At 38.6% G+C, this 18,703-nt stretch overlaps 1 long non-coding RNA gene across 1 annotated transcript in view; it reads right to left on the minus strand.

The window, feature by feature from the left end:
* LOC145534884 (uncharacterized) overlaps positions 1–17,214 on the minus strand; it is a 41,847-nt gene extending 24,633 nt beyond the window's left edge. The window contains exon 1 of the long non-coding RNA XR_014075037.1: positions 17,091–17,214. This is a non-coding gene — a long non-coding RNA (uncharacterized LOC145534884). The remainder of the gene's footprint in view (positions 1–17,090) is intronic.
* Between the last annotated feature and the right edge of the window lie 1,489 nt (positions 17,215–18,703).

Genomic DNA, 18,703 nt, shown 5'->3' on the forward strand with positions numbered 1-18,703 from the left:
TGTTGTAATCCACACAGTTGAAGGCTTTAGTGTAGTCAGTGAAGCAGAAGTTGATGTTCTTCTGGAACTCCCTTGCTTTCTCCATGACCCAATGAATATTGGCAATTTGATCTCTGGTTCCTCTGCCTCTTGAAAACCCAGCTTGTACATCCAGAAGTTCTTATTTTCTTACTAAACTATTAATGATTTATTTTCTTCAAACATACATCATGTGTCATATGTGATGCAGGGGACCAAAAACGTAACATTGACTAGCACCCACCCAGTTTCTACACAAGAGAAGCTTACGACCATGCACCTGCCAACATGTACTATAGGATGCCACACGCATGAACTGTTCTGTTCTTTCTTGCATGAAAGTAACATCACCTTTTACTTCTCCCATTTATTAAGTGCTTCATAAATCTTATGTCAATCAATTTTTAGAAGGATTCTGTGCAATAAACCTTACAATTGCAATTTTAGAAATGAGAAAACTGAGGTCTGTGCAGTGTTCTCTCCACACCATCCATCTGATCTTTCATCTCCAGGCCTAGAGAGAGGGTTGAGCCCTGAGTACATTTGAAAAAGCATTCAAAAGATGAATAAACCAGACCTGCGAGCTGAAGTTGTTCTGGCCAACGCTGTTACCAAAGCAAAGCAGCTAGTTCAGTTCAAAGACAATGGAGCCTGTTAGAAAACAATGCATCTGGACTGGGACAGTGTGAGGACAGAGGGCTCCAAAAGGAGTATGTCCAGGAAAACAGGGAAATTATGAGCTGTCTGCCATATCCGAGTCTAATAAGCTTGTACTAAGAAGCCATTGGAGTGTATGAAGAATTAGTAATAGAAATATAAAGAACCTATAAAAAAGTAGACCAAACTTTAAATTGAGGCAATTATTAAATTTGGAAAAAGAAGACAGGAAACATAACTTATTCATAATATATAGCTCAAAAGTAAATAATACTTAGTAGTAACGAATTAACTAAACATAGTTACATAACTATTATATATTGGGAGAATGGGAGGAACAGAAGAGAGTTGTTGAAGAATGCTAAACCTTTGCTGTAGTTACAAAATAGTAATGACTGAAACAGGTAAGTCAAGAGATAACAGTATTAGCATATTATTTAGGATTATGTATATAAGGGCCAGAAGAACAACTGAAAGAGTTGAAAAAGGCTGCCTTTGGGAATCATGATTGGAGGGTAAAGAGATAAGGATGAGAGATAAGCCCTTTAGAAATACATTGACTTTTTAACTTTATGTACATTTTACTTTACACAATAGCCAAATGATAGAAATAGCCCTAAGAGCCCATTGATGGATGAATGGATGAGCAAAATGTGGTATATACATACACTGAAATATTCTCCAACCTTTGAAAGAAATTATTTTCTTTGGCCTCTCAGCATGCGGGATCTTATCCTGCCGAGGGATTGAACCCGTGCCCCCTGCCAGTGCCCTCTGGAACAGAAGCATGGAGTCCTAATCACTGAACAACCAGGGAATTCCCTTTAAAAGAAAAGAAATTCTGACACATGTTACCACATGAATAAATTGTGAGGGCATTATGCTAAGTGAAATAAGCCAGTCACAAAAAGGCAAATACTATATGGTTCCGCTTATAAGAGCTACATAGAGTAACTCAGAGTAAAACGCATAGGAAGAGAAAGTAGAAGGTGGTTTCCAAGAGCTGTAGGGGAAGGAAGAATGGGGAATTGTTTAATGGGTACAGAGTTTCAGTTTTGCAAGATGAAAAGAGTTCTGGAGATTGGTTGCCCAACATGTGAATGTACTTAATGTTAACAAACTGTATACTTTAAAACAGTTAAGATGGTAAGGTTATCTGTAATCTACCACAATCATTTTTTTTAAATTGTGCTGTGCTTAGTTGCTCAGTTGTATCCAACTCTTTTTGCAACCCCATGGACTGTAGCCCGCCAGGCTCCTCTGTCCATGTGGATTCTCCAGACAAGAATACTGGAGTGGGTTGCCTTGTACTCTTCCAGGGGATCTTATCAACTCAGGGATTGAACCCAGGTCTCCCGCATTGCAGGCAGATTCTTTACCATCTAAGCCATCAAGGAAGCCCAAGAATACGGGAGCTGGTAGCCTATCCCTTCTCCGGGGGATCTTTCTGACCCAGGAATCAAACCAGGGTTTCTTGCATTACAGGCAGATTCTTTACTAGCTGAGCTACCAGAGAAGCGCTTTTAAAAATTAAACAACACCAAAGACAATATAGCCTGGTGGTGGAGTCATAACCAGGTGATATACAAATTCCAGTCAATAATCAAAATGGACACAAACAGTTAAAAGTGAAAAATTTAGCAACTAGCTATGTGCTACTCCATGATATTAAAACCCAAAGTTTGATCTTTTTATCTATTTTACGGTCTCATACTATGAGTATATAATATAACTTCGCAGGAATTGAGCCTAGAGCACAAGTTAGGAGATCCAAGCATGATGTAGCAGAAAGAACACTGAAACTTCCCCCCCTTTTTTTGCACCCTGCTAAAAAAATTTTTAAAAAGAATGTTTAAAAGAGATCATAAATATATACTGTATACTGTCATTTCTATTATACTCTGTAAATAAGGACTTATAGCAAAATTATACTTTTCCATGACTAGTTATGATTTAGAGTCTTCCTTAGGGCTCCTGAAATCACCCCATTTCCAAAGTGAACACATTATCTTCAAAGATTCCTCTTACTGCAATTTATTTATTGCAACAAGCTAGGAGAAATCAAAAGTACTTCATCAGTAGCTGAAGGTGCCAGCTAAAGTCACCCTGAGCACAAAGAGATAGAGACTGTCTTTGATTTTTCAACAACACCTGGTCACTCTGGGTGGACAGTCTACTTGACACCTGTAGTTTCAGAACCTTTTTGTAAGCATAACTGATATTAGAGGCCTAACCCCTTTAAAGAATAATTTAAGATATTCCTTGGGCTAACTTACATACTCAAAAACTCAAAACCTTGGAAACTAGAAATATGACCACTGATAAACTCCTTGACATTAGTCTTAGTAATGGTTTTTTGGACCTGACACCAAAAAGAAAGAAAACAAAAGCAAAAATAAACATGGAGGATGACATAAAACTATAAAGCTCTGCACAGCAAAGGAACCCACCAATGAAACGAAAAGGCAATCAGCAGAATAGGACAGAACATTTGCAAATCATATATCTGATAAGTGGGTAATATCCAAAATACATAGAGAATTCATACAACTCAATAGTAAAAATATCTGATTAAAAAATAGACAGAGGATCTGAATAAATAATTTTTCCAAAGAAGACACACAGATAATCAACTGGTACCTGAGAAGATGTTCAACACTGTTAATCGTCAGGGAAATGTAAACCAAAACTACACAGAGACATCACTTCATACCTATTAGAATGGCTATTATCAAAAAGAAAAGAAACAAGTGTTGGTGAGGATGTGGAAAAAAATGAACTCTTGTGCACTGTTGATAAGAATGCAGCCATTATGGAAAACATTATGAAGTTTCCTCAAAAAAACTAAAAATAGAACTATTATATGCCTGAGCAATTCCCCTTCTGAACATTTATTTCTGTAAAGCAAAAACATCAACTTGAAAAGATATATGCACAATCATGTTCATTGCAGCATTATTTACAATAACCACAATATAGAAACAACTTAAGTGTCTATTAACAGATGAGTACACAAAGAAAATATGGTATAGATAGATACAGATATATATAATGGAATATTATCAAGCCATGTAAATGTATAAATTGTCATTTATGACAACATGGATGGACCTTGAGGGAATATTCTGAGTGAAAAAAATCCGACAGAGAAAAACATTTGTCCATATGATCTCACATATATGTGGAATCCAAAATAAAGAAGCAAAGCTCATAGATACAAAGAACAGATTGCTAGTTGACACTGACAGGGGTAGAGAGTGGGCCAGATGGGTGAAGGGAGTCAAAAAATGCAAACTTGCAGTTACAAAATAAATATCATGGGGGCATATTATACAGGATGGTGATTGTAGTTAATAATACTATATTATGTATTTGAAAGTTGTTAAGAAGAGTAGATGCTAAAAATTCTCATCACAAGAAAAAAAATTCTGTGGCTGCATACAGAGGTGGATATATGCTAGATTTGTTGTGCTGATCATTTTGAAATGTATACAAATGTTGAATCATTACATTGTACACCTGAAACTGATATTATGTTGTATGCCAATTATACCTCAATTAAAAAAAAAAAGACACCCTGCAAAAAGAGAATGACCACTGAGATGTTTTCCAGCCTGCTTCAGGTTGTTCAGACATGATGCGGTCCCCTTACTTTTCAAATTACTCAATAAAGTTGAAATCAATCCCTTAGGATTTTCCCCAGTAAGCTCTCCAGGTTGTCAACAACTGAATTTGCTCTCTAATGAAATAAAACTTTAAAAGTAAACTAACAACAAGAAGGTGGGCACTAAATCTTGAGTCCTCTAAAGCATAAATCAGAAAAATAATAGTGCCTAAACAGTTAGTTTCAGCAGAATACGGCACTGGAAGGCATGCATAAGTTGAAGAAGTTTGTAAAGAGAGGTCATCAAAATTGGGAGGTGAGGACAACTGAGACAGACCTTTGAAATTCACTCTTCCAACTAAGCACGGCCTCAAGTGCAGACGTGGCTTTCTATTTCTGTAACCTCCTTCAGAAGTATAAATTGGAAAGATCACAGGCCTGGGAAGTCCAGAATCTTGGATTTAGTGGTTCTTGCATTAACTAGCCGAGTGGGCCCAGTGCAGCCCTTTTATCTTTGTGAACCCCAGCAGTTACATTTGTGAAATAAGCAGAGTGATTAAGATTGTCTTTTAGGACCCTTTTAGCTCTAAGGTTCTTTGACTCGATAAGTCTATTCCCCTGTAGAATCTAGGAGTTTTATTACCAGGTAAACTTGGTGACAACTTCTTAGCCACTGCTCAGTAAAGGGAAGAACAGGAGTGGGCGGTGAGGCCAATTGGTTCAGAAAGTATTCTATCAGTATTTTAAGGCATGGGAGAGACTGTCATTGATATCATGAATATTGTTTGGTGACGATACACACACTTTTGGGATTGAGGTGACTAACAGACTGACATTTAGTTAAAGGAAAAGGAGAAAAGACAATCTACCCACAATCATCGGGGCATTGGGAAGAAGAAGGGATTGGAGAAGCTAACAGACTGCAAAGCTTATGAAGATGTAGAATATTCAAAAGAGCCAAGTCATTCATTCATTTCTCCATTCATTCTTCCAACAGATATTTATTTAGTCCTTCCATATGAAAATAATTTAAAACAATGCAAAAAATGTTTATATTAAATTTGCTTTATAATTTAAAATACAGTTTTATTTTATAAGTTTCATCCAATATCAACTCTATGGGATATAAATTCCTGCTTAAGACAACAGCAAAGCTCAGAGAGGTTGAGTTTAACAAATATCACAGAGCTAATTCACTGAAAAATTAGAATCAAAATTTAAGTTTTCTCATTCCTGCTTTTATGTTCCTCCTGATACATCACAGATATGACCATATACTCCTGCAATTTCCTACTTTTGCCCTGTCAAGTGGATGGTCCTGGACCCCACAATGCCAATACCCTTCTTGAGGCTGAGGATGGGCCACCCCATAATACACCTCAATGACATATTGATTATTTTGAGCTAAAGTTAAGAAACAGCCAATGCAAGAGGGACACTCTGACCCTCCTCTCTGTCTCCCTGAAAGCAGAAAATAAATCTCCACTGTGAAAGTTATATTTCTTGCATCTGGATTTAAAAGGAAACCCTTATCATCGGAATAGGGAATTCATGTTGAGAGCCTATATGAATAAAACACGTTATTTTTTAGATTTACCATCTCATGCCCAAACTCTGTTTAGATGTTTCATTAATTGAATACCTCAGATCTAAGTTTCTTTGTCCTATGACTCGCTCATAAATTTAATATTTATTTGTCCAAAAAGTATAAAAGCTGTCAGGGTTGAACTCTTTTTTTTTAAATAAAGGATAATTGCTTTATAATATTGTGTTGGTTTTTGCCATACAACAACATGGATCAGCCACAAATATACATGTGTCCCGTCCTTCTTGCGTCTCCCTCCCACTACCCTCCCCCATCCCACTGCTCTAGGTCATCACGGAAGGCTGGATTGGGCTCCCTGTGTTATACAGCAGCTTCCCACTAGTTATCTATTTTACACATGGTAGTGTATATATGTCAACTGGACTTGAAAGAACTGGTTCAAAACTGGGAAAGGAGTACAACAAGGCTATATATTGTCACCTTGTTTATCTAACTTCTTTGCAGAGCACATTATGTGAAATGCCGGGTTGGATGAATCACAAGATTGAAATCAAGATTGTCAGGAGAAATATCAACAACCTCAGATATGCAGATGATACCACTCTAATGGCAGCAAATGAAGAGGCAGTAAAGAGCTTCTTGATGAGGGTGAAGGAGGAGAGTGAAAAAGCTGGCTTGAAACTCAACATTCAAGAAACTAAGATCATGGCATCTAGTCCCATCACTTCATGGCAAGTAGATGGGGAAAAAGTGAAAGTAGTGACTGATCTTATTTTCTTAGACTCCAAAATCACTGCAGATGGTGACTGCAACCATGAAATTAAAAGACATCTGCTCCCTGGAAGGAAAGCTATGAAAAACCTAGAAAGCACAGTAAAAAGCAGAGATCTCACTTTGCTAACCAAGGTGCTTATAGTCAAAGTTATAGTTTCTCCAGTAGTCATGTATGGATGTGAGATTTGTACCATAAAGAAGACTGAACTCTGAGAAATTGATGCTTTTGTTTGTAGTGCTAGAGAAGACTCTTCAGAGTGCTTTGGACAGCAAGGAGATCAAACCAGTCAATCTTAAAGGAAATCAACCCTGAATATTCATTGGAAGGACTGATGCTAAAGCCAAAGCTCCTACACCTTGCCCACTTGATGCGAAAAGCCGACTCATTGGAAAAGACCCTGATGCTGGGAAAAATTGAAGGAGAAGGGGGTGGTAGAGAATGACATGGTTAAATAGCATCTCTGACTCAACGAACATGAATTTGAGCAAACTCAGAAATAGTGGAGAACAGAGAAGTCTGATGTTCTACAGTCCACAGGGTCACAAAGATTTGAACTTAACTTAGCAACTGAACAACAAATGTATATATGTCAATGCTACTATCTCAATTCTCCCCACCTTCTCCTTCCTGCATTGTGTCCACAAGTCTGTTTTCTGTGTCTGTATCTCTATTCCTATTCTCCAAACAAGTTCATCAGTACCATTTTTCTACATTCCATATATATGCATTAATATATGATATTTGTTTTTCTCTTTCTGACTTACTTCACTCTGTATAACAGGCTCTAGCTTCATCTACCTCAGTTCAACTGACTCAAATTTGTTCCTTTTTATGGCTGAGTAATACTGCATTGTTTATATGTACCAAATCTTCTTGATCCATTCACCTGTCAATACATACAGCCACTATGGAGAACAACATGGAAATTCTTTAAAAAACTAGGAATAAAATTACCACATGACCCACTACTGGACATATACCCTGAGAAAACCATAATTCAAAAAGACATATGTACCCCAATGTTCATTGCACCCTTATTTACAATAGCCAGGATATGGATGCTACATAGAAGGACACTTCTTGGGTCCAATTTCTAGGAAACCATTGTGTGCATGAAATATTTTTTTTTCTTTTTCTCCTGTTAATCTGTCTTGTGTCAATTTTATTATTAGTCTAGCCATATGAACTCAAGAGGATTAAAGGGGAAATTTTCCCACTCCTTTTTCTTCATTTGGCTGCTTGAGAACAAAGAACTGAAAATAAAAGTCCTATAGGATTTTACATTTCATCAAATAGGAAGGAGAAATGTGCATTTTCTTCCCACGAGGTAACACACTGGCATTCCTGAACTATAAAGATGCTGAAGGTGGGCTCTGACGCTGGCTTTATATTAACTTATCTGGACCTCAGGCCTCACCTGCCTAACAGGTGACAATACCTGCCAAAATCCAATGTAGAGCTTCTTTTCTAGTATCAAATCAAGTGGAATATATAGACATCTATTAAAAACAAGAAGTGAAGCTATAACTATGGTGTGGTTCTTATGTTTATTAAATGTGTGGTTTGGAGAATAGATAATAGCCAGTGCTGGCTTGACTCCAGGCTTGGAGATCCAGCAAATTCAGAGGAGAGGGATTGGACACAAAGGAGCAAAGTCCATAAGCGGCTCAACGCTTAGAAAATAAGGAACAGTTGGTCTTACAGCTTGGCTGGGCAGGAGTGTTGGCACAGATCCTTAGATTATCATGCTCTGACTAGTGAATCAAGTGGGCCCCACCAGGGGCTGGACATTAGCTTCCTTCTGGTTAGAGAGAAGCACGGGAGGTTGTGACCATCTGTTCTGCTCAGGATGTCACTATACCTCTTGCAGATTTTCTTGCAAAAGCAGAGTCCAAGCCAGGTCCTTGGCAGAATCACAAAGCCAGACACCTCTGTTTCCGCAACTTCTTCTTCACTCTCCCCCTTCTCTCAAGTCGTGGTGCCACTCCAGTGGCCCCAACAGCTCACACTCATGACCCTTGTGGCCCTCAAAGCCAGTATGTGGAGACAGCACCCTGTGTGGTCCAGACATCTCTGCTCCTTATCCCCAAACTCACTGAAAGTGAACCATATCTTTCTTGTCTTGCTCTCAGCAAGTTGCCAGTTGGAAATCAGAGCAGATAAGTAGTTCACATGGAAGAGCTTATAAAAGATGACCAAAGTTAAAAGCAACCCCTCTCAAGAATACTAGCATGTTAATAATAGGTTCTTAAATAATTCAGTTCAGTTCAGTTCAGTTCAGTCGCTCAGTTGTGTATGACTCTTTGTGACCCCATGGACTGCAGCATGCCAGGCCTCCCTGTCCATCACCAACTCTCAGAGTTTACTCTGACTCATGTCCATTGAGTCGGTGATGCCATCCAACCATCTCATCCTCTGTCATCCCCTTCTCCTCCCGCCTTCAATCTTTCCTAGCATCAAGATCTTTTCAAAAGAGTCAGTTCTTCACATCAGGTGGTCAAAAGTATTGGGGAATTAAATAAGCCCCCCCCAAAAAAGAAATAATGAATGCCAAATGGATTATCACCAAGAAAAGCAATGACATTACAGGGTGGATATCTTGAAGCTAAGTAGTGGAAGAATTCTATTTACTCACCATCAGAAACCCTGCATTTCTTGATCCTGATAAAGTTCCCCTCAGAAAGCAGAATCATTACACAATAACCAAAAAACCAATATGAAGCACACATAACAAAGCATTAGCTTTCTCGATTCCAAATGATGACTAGAGAGAAGCTATAATTATCTGTTATTATATTTTTTTAATTAAAAAATAAGAAAATGGGCTCTGGAAACATCAAATGGGAGGTGAAATGATAGTTAAGACAAATGGCTCTATGACTGATGTCCTAGGGGGCTCAGCATAACACATGTAACAACTCTGAATGATTTGTTCACACTGGGGATCCCCAAAACCTGGAGCCTTTAAATATCTTTCTTTTCTTTTTCCTTATTCTTGTTTGAGTTGTATTTCTGATACAATTAAAATAGTGCTTTACTTAATATCTGCATGTTTTCAAAGCAATTATTAAAATATATCAGAGTTTAAAAGGTCCTTAGAGGGAATTCTCTGGTGGCCCAGACGTTAGGACTCCATACTTCCACTGCAGGGGGCCCAGTCTCTGGTCAGGGGTCCTGCAAGCCATATAGCATGGTCAAACACACACACACAAAAATAGCCTAATAGAGTTCATCTAGCCCTCACTGCACATGATAATAACATGAGGAACTCTATTTTGGTACCTATGTTTGGACCTCAGTCTTGTCCAATTAAATCAGATTCTTTATAGGTTAAACATTCGCTTTCATTTTTGTTTTAACTCCCCGGGTTATTCTGATGAGTATTCAGAGTTTAGAACCATCAGTCTTTTTCAAATTCTCATTTTGAATGTGTAGGAACTTAAGTTCAAACATAGGAAGTGACTGGTGTCAAATCCAAATCTCCATACTTGTAATCCGAAGCCTTTTTTTAAAAGTGTAATATGTCATCTTACCAAACACTGCTTTCATCCCTAAATAAAAATCCTTTGTTCTTTAAGAAGCCTAAGTTACTCTATCTCTCCTAGCCTTGGACTTATTTATCAAAACAAAAATGAGTCACCACTCTTTGAAACAAGACCCAAGTACACAACAGACAGTGCGTAACTCCATCAGCACAAGTCATTACTCCGTCGTGCCTTCTGATGGGAATCCAGTCCTCCCCTTAACAGCAGTCATTTGCTTAGCACTGGAGATGAAATAGTGGGGGATTCCAGACAGTCATGCCATAACTGAGATAGGAAAAAAGATTGTTAGTTTTCACTGCAAGCTGTTCTGACACATAGTGGCAATTATTTTCCTATAACTTGACATAAAAGATGCATCTTCCTTGCTCTTAGGAAGTAATGATTTCTACAGCTCAACATCCAATTAATATGTCGATTACTCAGGTTTGTATCTTCTGAAAAGCCACTCTGAGTCCTCTCTCAACAGGCATTTCATCATCATTAAACATTTTATCATTTAAAATATTGGTAGAAGAAAGCAGAGTTCAACTCATATCATTGCAACTAAGTAAAATTAACAGAAAAAAAAGCATGACTTAATGATGACCATGTCTAGGCTCTGGTACTTGAGATCTAAGACAACATGGCCGGGGCCAAAGTGAAGGAAACTATGACCAAAAGTCTAGGCGAGATGAGTGATGAAATGATGGACAATGGTCTGAGGACACAGGCTAAACTCAGGGCCAATTATTCCAAGGCAAAGGGGAATAGGTACAATAGGCAGACCCTTGAAGGACTGAGAAGATCAGGAAAAGGTTAAATTTCTAGAGAAGAGACTCATGTTATAAAGTAATGCAGTTTAAGTTACCAGTACAATGACAATTCTATGAAAAAAAAATTTTAAGGATGGAGTAGAAGGCATTGTAAACTGTGATTAAGCACTGAGAACTTCTGATTTTTTTCACTAATCAGTTTTGTGACTTTTGACAAGACATTTCATGTTTCCGGGCTACAGTAATATGATAACAAGTGTGGTCTAGAACAGTCAACATATATTTTCTGAATATCTTGTTTGAGTCAGGCACTGTGCTAGACATAGGACATTCACTGATAAGAAAGAGAAACAGATTCTTCCCTGTTCTCCTGGAACTTAGGTCCAGGATATTGATTTTTAAATATTTTGACATGACCCACTGTAAGAAATGTGTAAATAAATAAATCAAGCATAATGCGTGTATGTGTGTATGAGTAAAAATTTTTTTTCGTGAAACAATATCTAATCTTGTTACGTGAAGTGCATTAGGCTATTTTGATACAGTTTTATTCTAATTTTTAAATACTGCTAAATTGATTTCCTGTCTAACTAAAGGGTTATGACCAATGGTTTCTTATTTGCAGCCTTTTAATTCAATGATTCTATCACTCTAAGATTATCTCATTTCTCAAGCTTCTCCAAGAAAGTGATCATTTATTTAATCCATGTTTAATGTTGTGCCCTTTGTAATCATGTGGACAGACAAAATGACCTTCCAAATCTAGAAAAATCCACATATGGAGTAATTTTGGCCACCAGCGCACATTACTTCTAACACATCCTGTCTACTAACTTTCATGAAATTTCTGATGCTGAATAGCTTTGAAATGTCCTCGCCCTTTTCCCCAAACTTTATGCTCTGTTACGTCATTAGACAAATTTCTCTTTCCCTAATACCTCAACTTCACAGAACACTCCCCAAATTTCACAAAACCACTGCCCATAATAGAAGATATATTCAAGTACAATATTACCAACTAGGTGTTTCCAGGAAGAAAATGTTTCCACCATTCCTCCCTTGTTATTTTGCCCATGGTAGGCTGGGTTTATCTAAAAATACAGTGTTTGCACCAAAGGCACTCTTCCTGCAAAGGAAAGTTACTTTTGAAATAGATCTGTGCACTGGAATGAGAAAAATGCACTTTCTGATCAAGAAATCATATTTTTTCTGATTTTATGAAGAGCAATTAGATCAAAGATGATTCTTCATTTCTGTGGTTGGTTGGTTGGTTGTCAATTTTCCAAGAAAAGAAGGGAAATTCTAAAGATACAGATTGCAAGAATTTTTTCAAATGTGTGTTATTAATAATGTGGCTTGCTCAACTCTAAGAGACTGTAACTCTTGCCTTTCCTTAATTAGATAGTGCGGTCTGATAAAAATACCGTGGAATCAGAGACAGAAGATAAGAATTTCAGTCTGGCCTCTCTTATGTGCAGGCTGATATAAATGATGACCAAAAACTTCACTCCCTATAGAGGATTTTATAAAATATGCAACATGAAATAATAAAAGATCATGGTTAGAGCAAAGAGTTTATAAAAAATGCATAGTAAATGTGAAATTTCTACTACCCAGGAACTCCACATATGCCAAGTCCCTGTCACACATGTCACGTAGGTGGCCTACCAGCTAACAAAGAAGGCGGAGGTCACAGAGACTGGGGGATGGGTGTGAAAGCATCCTATTGAAGGTTCGACGTGATGCCGAGTGGGAGAGTAGGATTTCTAGAGTCCATGGGAGAGGGACTCTGGTGATTATCTCATTATAGAAATAATAATAATGATAAAAACTCACTTTAAGTAAAACATAATAATTTAAATTCCACATTGACTTTCTAACTCTGATCTTGGCCAGGTTCCATTTTGTATCATTCTCAATCTTTTTATGTATTAAAAAAGGGTAACATTGCCTGCCCTACCTTAGGGCTTCCCAGGTGGCGCTAGTGGTAAAGAACCCACTTATCAATGCAGGAAACATTAGAGATGCTGGCTCTCTCCTTGGGTAGGGAAGATCTTGTCAAGGAGGGTATGGCAACCCACTCCAATATGCTTCCCTGGAGAATTCCACTGACGGAGGAGCCTGGCAGGCTACAAGTCCATAGGATTGCACAGAGTCGATATCTGTTTGCTTTATAAAAACAGATAATTAAGGTAAAAGAATTTTGTAAAATTTAAATTATCCTTAGAAACAAAAACTAATAATACTCATTCCACAAATGTGTCTGGAGAGTCTGGGCTAGGGTCTAGGAATATGATCCTGAGTGGCCTGGCTGCTTCCTTCCAACTGCCTGAACTGACGTTAAGTAGTAGGAGAGAGCTAGGTGAGGATTCACAAAAGAGGTGATAGATAAGCGATAAAGTGTAAGATACAAAGTAGGTCACCAGTCACAGAATGCAGCAGGGTGGAGGGAAACATGACTAGAGGATAGAAGAGAGAAAAGAAGCTTCTCAAAGGAGAGAGAACATGAGCAGAGACCTGTAGTTGGTTCAGTTTGATGAAATGTATATGCCTTGAGCTGGGGAACCAAGATGCATGTCACATAGGCTCTGTCCCTCTAGACAGACAAAGTCAACGTAAGGTGGTAAGTGCTGGTGGGTAGCCAGTCAATGCATAAGAAGTTAGCCAGGTGACATAGGAGATGTCCATCACATCTCAAACTAGTAAACCAACTTGTATGAATGCAGGTTGTTGTTCAGTTGTTCAGTCATGTCTGACTCTTTGTGACTCTGTGGACTGCAGCCCGCCAGGCTTCGCTGTCCTTCACCATCTCCCGGAACTTATTCAAATTCATGTCCGTTGAGTCGGTGATGCCATCCAACCATCTCATCCTCTGTCATCCCCTTCTCCTCCTGCCTTCAATGTCTCCCAGCATCAGGGTCTTTTCTAATGAGTCAGCTCTTCACATCAGGTGGCCAAAGTAATGGAGCTTCAGCTTTAGCATCAGTCCTTCCAATGAATATTCAGGACTGATTTCTGTAAGGATTGACTGGTTTGATCTCCTTGCAGTCCAAGAGACTCTTAAGAGTCTTCTCCAACACCACAGTTCAAAAGCATCAATTCTTCAGTGCTCAGACTTCTTTATGATCCAACTCTCACATCCATACATGACTAGTAGAAAAACCGTATGTTTGACTATACGGACCTTTGTCAGCAAAGTAATGTTTCTGCGTTTTAATAAGTTGTCTAGGTTTGTAATAGCTTTTCTTCCAAGGAGCAAGTGTCTCTTAATTCCATGGCTGCAGTCAGCATCTGCAGTGATTTTGGAGCCCAAGAAAATAAAGTCTGTCACTGTTTCCATTGTTTCCCTGTCTATTTGCCATGAAGTGATGGGACCGGATACCATGATCTTAGTTTTTTGAATATTGAGTTTTAAGCCAGCTTAAAACTGGTTTAATGAATGCAGGAGGGCATGTGAAAGCATGTAGCATGCAGGGAGAAAAAAATGGTCAGTTTAGGGAAAGCAAAGAGCTCAGCCTGTCTATTTTATATTAGTGAGGTGAAGTGGCCCAGTCGTGTCGAACTCTTTGAGACCCCATGGACTGTAGCCTGCCAGGCACCTCTGTTCATGGGATTCTCCAGGCAATAATACTGGAGTGGGTAGCCATTTCCTTCTCCAATGTTATGTTAGTAGTGATAGAAAATAAAGATGGTTTGCACATGACTTTCAATAGATAGCTAATGAGTTTATTCTTTGTTCTATGCATGGTGGGGCACAGAATACTCTTCTGAGCACAGAAATAATAATCTGCTATTATAACTCCTATTATAATTCTGATAACAGTGAAATGGACATATTTCAAGGTGAAGAAGAACCAGAGGCAGAGAAGACTGCTTAGTTGGCTGCAAAAATAAACCAGGCCCGAAATGGTGATAGGCCAGTCTAAAAGAGGGGCAGGGTAAAGGATCAGAAATATTTTTCTGATCTATCATATGTAGGTGGAGTTACTTTCACAGCATAAGTTGAAGGTATTGACTAAGATAAATTTATTTCATTTGAAAACTGACACCAGACAATTTTCTTTGGCGTACATTAAAAAGATAAACAACAAAGTCGTTAAGCCCAGCCCTGAGGAGGCTAAGGCCAGAAAATATCGAGGATTGTTCTGAATCAGCCAGTCTTGGTAGCAGATAAAGAACAGTCCCATTGGCCATGACTCTAGTGCACTTCTTGTCACATATCACCCAAGAAACTACCCTCCATTATTGTCCAGAGAGACCAAGGCACAGAATGAGGGTATGCTCCTGACAGAGATGACGGCAGCTCTCAGTTCTTGTTGCTCTGGTCGCTCAAAGTGAGAGGCACAAATCCTTCACCCCTCAGGCTCAGGCCTCCCACTTCACACATTCACTAACAAACACTCACTGAACCCTGTTAAGAAACAGCCCTGCTGTTCGATGCTGAAAGTACAGAGACAAATAAATCCCAGGACTGTGACAGGGCTAAAATGAGTTTTCGTCAAGGTGGACAGCACTTTGGTGAGGTGAACGGCAGGGACCCCCTGGCTATCGAAGTCTGGAATTAACTTGGCTCTTAGTAAGTCTGGAATGCTATCCACGGCAGCAGTGCCCATTCCGTGTGTTCACTGAGGTTGAGGCATTGATTTGAACTTCAGTCTCCCTTGGCTGAGATAGCTCAGAGCCTGCCTTGTCAGCTTCTCTCTCTAGCAGCTGGACCATGTTCCTGAACTCTTTAGCCACTGACTGGTGTGCTGCTTGCAGCCAGACAGGCACGGGTCTGATTTACAGCATTCTTTAAGCTCAGAGGCCCTCACTGTTATGTTTTACCCAAATCAGAGTCTTGCATTCAGCTTGAAATAAATTTCAATTTGCCATGCATTTGTATCCAAGCATTTTCACTACAGGAGGCTACCTTTGGGGTTAACTTGGTCCCTTAGGCCTAAAACGGTCCGATCCAAGGCACTCCTCTTCCCATGCTCCGTGCTGCAATCCCAGAAAAGCCTTCCAGCAAAACTGCTTGAGACGGAACAAAAGCAACAGGTATAGAAGACATTATTTCCCAGGAAACACAGAACAAAATGGGGCTCCCCCAGATACCGGTAAGAAAGTACTAGTAAGAAAAACAGAAAGGGCAGGTGTTATATTAAGTGCTGAGTTCTGGACAAGTAAAACCCAGATATGTGGCCATTGGGACACTGCTTCATTTTACTTTATTTAATCTGGGCTCAGCTATCTCAATTAATCTGTTTGGGTTATTTATATGTAAGAATTGAGCTGCTGTGGGTATTCTCTATCCACAGCTACCAAGCTTATTCGTGTACTCACTATGGTTTTCAGAGCAAGATGAAAAGTAAAACAGAAATAACAGAAAAAACAGAACCATCAAAGCGGGGCTCCTCCCTCCTCTAATGAGCCACTACGGCAAAACAAAAGATGCTTTTCGATACTGCACACATATTGCCGTAGCCATGGAAACACGCTTAGCAGCAAAGAAACCTTGACCTTTCCCCATCTGTTTAGAATCTTCACAGTGACACATTAATTTCAACATATGAAAACAAAAAAAGAAGGGCATAAATGTTACATTTTCTATAATTTTCATGCAGCAACCAGCTCAGTGTGAATAAAATTCCTAGATGAGGAAGGAATGATGCAGTTAGTTTAAGCCCAATACCCCGAGGCAGAACCGGGTGACATTTTCCTGGTATTAAGCAAAATGACTCTAATATAATAAGCTCTGTAGCTTACCGAGAGACTACAGGAAGGGCTCCAAAACTGGACCAGAGATAAACAGCTACGAGAACAAACACTAGCCAGTGTAAATATTCCCCAGAAACAGTAATGGATATCTCCAAAAATAACATTCAGTGAGAGCTAAAGCATTTTTTCCAAGCAGCTATTGTTAGCAGCTAAAAGCCTAAGACAATTGAAACAGATTCTTACCAATTCTATTCAATCCAATAAACATTTAAGGAGGTTTTCTCTTTTCATTGATAGATAAGAATTGGGTATAGAAGAGTATACAGCACAGGTTCTGTCTGTTGTAAATAAGAAATATTAACTCACTTAAATCCATTACAAAAACTCTGTGAAAGGCAAGATAGATGTAGCAGACATAATAAGGAAAGGTCTTTACATAAAGTATCACTAGAGCTCAATTTGAAGATATCAGGATATTTTTCAATAAACTCACTGTCATATGAGTATAGCGGAGAACGCACTGGCGACCCACTCCAGTACTCTTGCCTGGAAAATCCCATGGACGGAGGAGCCTGGTAGGCTGCAGTCCAGGAGGTCGATGGGAGTCGGACACGACTGAGCGACTTCACTTTCACTTTTTACTTTCATGCATTGGAGAAGGAAATGGCAACCCACTCCAGTGTTCTTGCCTGGAGAATCCCAGGGACGGGGGAGCCTGGTGAGCTGCCGTGTATGGGGTCGCACAGAGTCGGACATGACTGACGCGACTTAGCAGCAGCAGCAGCAGCATATGAGTATAGAGAAATGAGTTAAAGATGTATCTAACACTTTAATGAAGAACCAACAATATGGCAAAGCTAATTTGAAAGAGGAGTTGAGAAACTGAGGCAAGGAGAGATAAATCATAAGCCTGGGATGAATATGCACACTATTATTACACATAGAAGATAAACAACCAACAGGGACCTACTTTATAGCACAAGGAACTCTACTCAATATTTTGTGATAATCTATGAGAAAAGAATCCATAAAAGAAAGAATATGTGCACATGCAAAATTAAATTACTTTGCTATACACGTGAAACTGGGCTTCCCATGGGATAGGAGGGTAAAGAACTCACTTGCCAATGCAGAAGACTTAAGAGATGCAGTTAGATCCCTGGGTCAGGAAGATCCCCTGGAGAAGGGGATGGCAACTCACTCCACTATTCTTGCTGAGGAGGAGCTGGGCTACAGTCCACAGGGTCACAAAAATTAAAGTGACTTAGCTTTAATTGAAGTGACTTAGCACACAAACCTATAATGTTATGTTATAAATCAATCATAAATCAACTATATTTATTATAAATTATAAATCAACTATACTTCAGTAAAATAAATAAAATTATATTCAAGTAAGAATGAAGTACCCCTTAAAGGCTAAATGAAATTGAATATATAATATAATCATCTCCTCAGATGTTTAACCATTTCATACATGTTTAAGATGAAAACAAAAATGAAACTGCTATTAGTTTTCATCAAAAAAGGAAAACTCTGATACATGTCAGTGGAAAAAAATAATAAAAGTGCAAACTTAGACTGAAATATTGTCAATGTCCTACAGGAAAATAAAACCATGGCTGTTGAAGACATCTTTTTTCATCCAATATAAATAAATCATTTGCAATATATAAATCATCCATAATTTAACATCTAACTTTAGAGATCTGAGTTCTAAAAAAAAATAAGTGTAAAAAACTAAAGCTATCTTTCTCCAGAATATGGGATGACCCTTGGGTAGATCTGTTATAAAATGCTTTAACTTTATGTAACACTGAAAGAGCAGGCAGGATTCTTTCTGCCTTATTTACAAGCTTTGAATAATTCTCCTTCAGAAAGGTAGAATATCAGTAGACAGCAACAGTGGAAAGAAACATCATTAAAACTGAAGGAAGAGTTGGAATGACAGGATCATCCACTCAAGTGCACTACTAGGAGAAAAACACACTTTCATCTATGGACTGAATAAGAGAAAATAAAGATTCATTTGCAATCTGAGAAGTATAGGTTTGGGCAGATGATCTTTACAGCATTAGAAATATGTTGAGAATCAGTTTTTTTTCA

The sequence above is a fragment of the Giraffa tippelskirchi genome, chromosome 14, assembly GCF_054371585.1.
Source record: "Giraffa tippelskirchi isolate mGirTip1 chromosome 14, T2T-mGirTip1v1.2.pri, whole genome shotgun sequence".
NCBI classification, from domain to species: Eukaryota; Metazoa; Chordata; class Mammalia; order Artiodactyla; family Giraffidae; genus Giraffa; species Giraffa tippelskirchi.